Source organism: Sus scrofa, unplaced genomic scaffold (genome assembly GCF_000003025.6).
Source record: "Sus scrofa isolate TJ Tabasco breed Duroc unplaced genomic scaffold, Sscrofa11.1 Contig2568, whole genome shotgun sequence".
Taxonomy (NCBI): domain Eukaryota; kingdom Metazoa; phylum Chordata; class Mammalia; order Artiodactyla; family Suidae; genus Sus; species Sus scrofa.
The window spans coordinates 1,552-6,034 of record NW_018085128.1 but is presented as its reverse complement, the minus strand read 5'-3'; positions in this window follow the sequence as shown (position 1 = coordinate 6,034).

The window sequence follows — 4,483 nt, the reverse complement described above, 5'->3', positions numbered from 1 at the left end:
GTATCAGGAGGAATTCACCAAAGAACCTGAAGAATGCCAAGATGCCAGGGAAGCTCAAGAGGCCCATGTTTGGTACCAAGCACTGGCTCGAAGTAGATTTTAGGTCTCTGATATCCTGCTGACTAGGCCAAGCAATGCCAACATAAATAATAAAAACAAACAAACAAACAAAAAACAAAAAAAACCCAATCTATACTAGGGAATAGAAAAGGATTTTGAGCTCAGCTGAGGAATAACCCAAGGAATAACCCAGGAACACAGCCTCCTCCAAGGAAGAAAGCCCTCCAGAGAAGCATGGTCTTCAGCACGATTTTCTATCTTGTCACAATAAAGAACATACATCAAACATTACAGAGGTACATTCCTAGAAGGTTTCAACAGAGATGTAGTTACAGATGAACATGTACACAGTGAGGTAGCATGACCTTGGAATCTGGGAAGGGAAATTCACCTTTGAAAAAATACTAGTATTGGCATGATAGGAAGAGAGGTATCACTCCTCATTTTCAAAGTGAACATACTTTAATGGTTAAAGCTGATAAACAGTGTATGTTTGACAACCCATAAGTTAGGTTGCTCTACTTCACATGAAGTTCAAGACAAGTCATGTATAAGCCAGAATGGCTCCCCCATACCTGAATATGAAAAAAAAATCTTTCCATTTTTTTTTTTTTTTTTTATGGCTGCACCATAGCATACGGAAGTTCCCGGACCAGCGATTGAATCAACTGCAGCTTCAACCTACACCAAAGCTGCAGCAACGCTGGATCATTTAACCCACTGTGCCAGCCGGAACGAATACACGCCTCTGCAGTAACCCAAGACACTGCAGTCGAATTCTTAACCCGCTGCACCACAGTGGGAAATCCTGTCGATTCCTATTTTATTGAGTCTTGTCATGGGTTTTTTTTTTCCTTTATTCCATTTATGTGTATATTACATAGACTAATTTCCTAATGTTCATCCACCATTACATTCCCGAAATTAATCTGACTTGATCCTGATAATACATTATCAGCTTAGGTTTTTCAGTATTTTGTTGACAAGTTACATGGGTATAGTCAAACAAGATACTGATTTGTAGTTTTCTTGTGATATTTTTGCCTGGCTCTGGTATGAGGATAATACTGAACACAGAGAATAAGAAAGGATGCTGTGATAGTTATGTGTCAACACGGCTAAGCCATGATACAGTGGGTTAAGAATCCGACTACAGCAGCTCAGATCTCTGTGGAGGCGTGGGTTTGATACCCAGCCAACAAAGTGGGTTAAAGGCTCTAGCATTTTCACAGCTATACTGTAGGTCGCAGCCGTGGCTCAGTTTCAATCCCTAGCCGGGGAACTTCATTCTGCTGTGGGTAAAGCCATAAAATAAAAAAAAAAAAACAAAACACTAAATGTGAAGCGAAGGTATATTTTAGATAAGATTAACAATTAATTAAAGTACAGAATACTATCTAAAATGTAAGTGGGCTTCATGCAATCAATTGACAACCTTAACAGAAAAACGGGCACCAAAGGGAGAAGAAATTTTACTTCCCACTGACTTACAACTGCAGCCACATGAACTTTTTCAGATTTCCATCATACGAGCCTGTTATGCAGATTTTGTACTTCCTAACCTCTGATACCACAGAAGCCAATTCCATAAAGTAAACCTCCCCCCACCTCTGGACAATAATATCCTCCATTTCTCTGGACTTTAATATCCAGATTTTCTTTAGAAAATTTGAGAATGATTGGTGTGAATTTTTCTAAGTGACTGCTGACAATTTACGGAGGAAGAAAATTAATCATTTGTAATAGTTGCTAAGATTTTTGATTACTTATACTGACATCTATATATCTTTAGATGTTATACATCTTCTGAGTCACTATTGTTAATTTGTCATCAATTTATATTATTTGTTGGGTACGATTATCATACTACACTTATCCTAAATTTCTGCTGGATCAGGAGTGATATCACACTAATAATAAATTAAGTATTTACAATTTTAATATATACAATGTTAGTTATTTAAGTTATTTACAATTTCTTTATATACTCGAACTGAAGATACAGTAATTCTGTTATATTTTCAGAGAACCAACTAGTTTTCTCATTTCTTTTCTCTCCATTTCATCTGAGCTGCCTAATCTCTTAATTACATTCTTATGCTAGTTTTTGGTGGACTTTGGATCTCCTTCATATTTTTAGTAAAGGATTAACTAGGGGCTTTAAAATTTGTTTTCTTTAAAGAACATGATTATACATATAAAATTCTGTGCAGCTCCAAAATATACCGTACAATTCACTTTATTGAAAATGAAAATTGCATTCCTTTAATTATCTTTACAAGCTTCAAAACTCCTCAGCAAAATCAAAATAGACACTTGCATCACAACATATGCAAAGAAGCCCCAGGGAATTCAGTCAGTCGTATACCACAGGAACGATAGTCTATAACCAAAAAAGGGGACAGAAAGCCAAACACTAGCCCAGGATGAAACATGACATTCTCTTTTGGAATGATACTAATATCATACGCACAAGAGCTGCGACGCTATGACATGAGAAAAATACACACAAAATACCAAAAACAAGTAGAGTATCTCAAATAACATTAGATCATAAACTAAAAGCACAACAGTGAACTCTCAGATGAAATATCACAGGTAGCATGATCACTAACGGGAAACACCACGGGCGGACTCTCCGGGGGTGAGGGCAGCTGCCCTGGGACGCGGCCGAGGTAACATCGAGCCTACTGCTTTCCTCTGGGCAAACGCTGACGCCCGACCAACGCACCCGGGCCACGCACACTCGCACCCTGGCAACCAGGACCCCGTGCCCCGCGCCCCCTCATAGCCAGCTCCGTCAAAGACGCAAGAGGAAGAGGAAAGGACAGGCGAGAAGCCCAGCGTCCAAAGAGAAGGGGACAGCCGACATACCCTACGCTCCTGCTCTCAGGCACAGACCAGGGCACCCTACCCTGAGGAGCTGTCAGGAAAGAAATGGACAGGACCGAGACCCAGCAGGACGGGGCGTCCCCTCTGCACAGACGCGCCGAGGCCGGGGGAACCTGTGACGCTGTGAGAGCAGCCACATGCACAAGAGCCTCTACCACTCCCTGAGCCTGTGCGGGGCGCAGCCCAAATGGACACGGGCCTCTGGGTCTTGCCTGCTGCCACCCGCATTCAACCCCGGAAGCATTCGCGCACAACCACCACGCAGGGTGCCCGCTGCAGACGGGGGTGTGGAAGGCAGCGGGACACCTTGGGAGCTGCCGTCTTGCGGCACGGTGAGGGCTTCTTGGGCTTTGGCCGGGAGGAAGGGCTCTCCACGGTGGCACCTCCAAGGCGGTGACGGGGGAAAACTACCAGAGAAAGGACACTCGCCCCCTGTATGTTAAATAACGGGTACACGTTCAATAACACCCAGATCGACGTAAGCTCCACATGCGATGCACGGGCACGGGCACCCACACGCCGGCACGGGCACACGTGAAGGAACGAACCGACCAAAGAGTGGGGGTCGGGGTGTGGCTTGAGGCTAGAGTACAGACCCACTCCCAGGGGGCGCTCCCTAGATGGGTCTCCTGAACACATGGCCCTCACCAAGGTCATCTTGTCTGTGGGGATGGAGGGAGCCACTGGCATCTGCACCTGTCCCATGGACTCCAAACCACTAACACACACAGGCCAGAACAGGCCTGCCCCAGCCCCACCTCCAGCAGCAGCAGCAGCAGCAGCAGCAGCAGGAGGAGGAGGAGCAGGAGGAGCAGGAACAGCAGCAGCATCATCAGCAGGAGCAGCAGCAGCAGCAGCAGCAGCAGCAGCAGCTGCAGCAGCTACCCCGGGGAACTCAATGGCAGAGTGAATGCCTGAGACCCCCGGAGGTGAGCAGGGCCCATCCACCCCAGCTCCCTGGGTCCCGGTGGGCTCCTTCTACTGCCACAGTGGCTTTGACTCTCTCAGGGCCTGGCTCCTGAGCCCTGAAGGCCCTTCACGAAGCCCGCGGACTTAGCTGGATGAGAGCCCCAGAGAGGCAGCCGTGCAAGAAGAGGAGGAGAAACCCAGGTCCTTGGGCCACCTCTAGCTCTGACTCAAGGTCCCCAAGGAGATAGGATCCTGCCCGAGAAGACCCCTATGCAAGCAAGCATACTGCTCCCCAAGGGTGCAGGCATCACAGGGGTCCCGGTCGGTGGCCAGGAAACGTGGACTCAAGACTCCTAGAGAGGTGTGTGGAGACCACCGACCCACGGATGCGCGTATCCCTGTGGCTGTCTCCAGGCGTACATGCCCATGGGTCCTACTGCCCACAAGCAGCCCCCAAAGGAAGAGACACCACCTCCCCCAACACCCCAGCAGCGCCAGCCCCCCACCCGCTCAGAGGGCCTGGAGGGCTCTTGGGCCTCCCTGGGCCTTTTTTGATCCGCAAAGGGCGGAGGGAGAAGCCGAGCTCGCAAGGATGGCTGGGATTTCTGGAGCAACAGTGCCA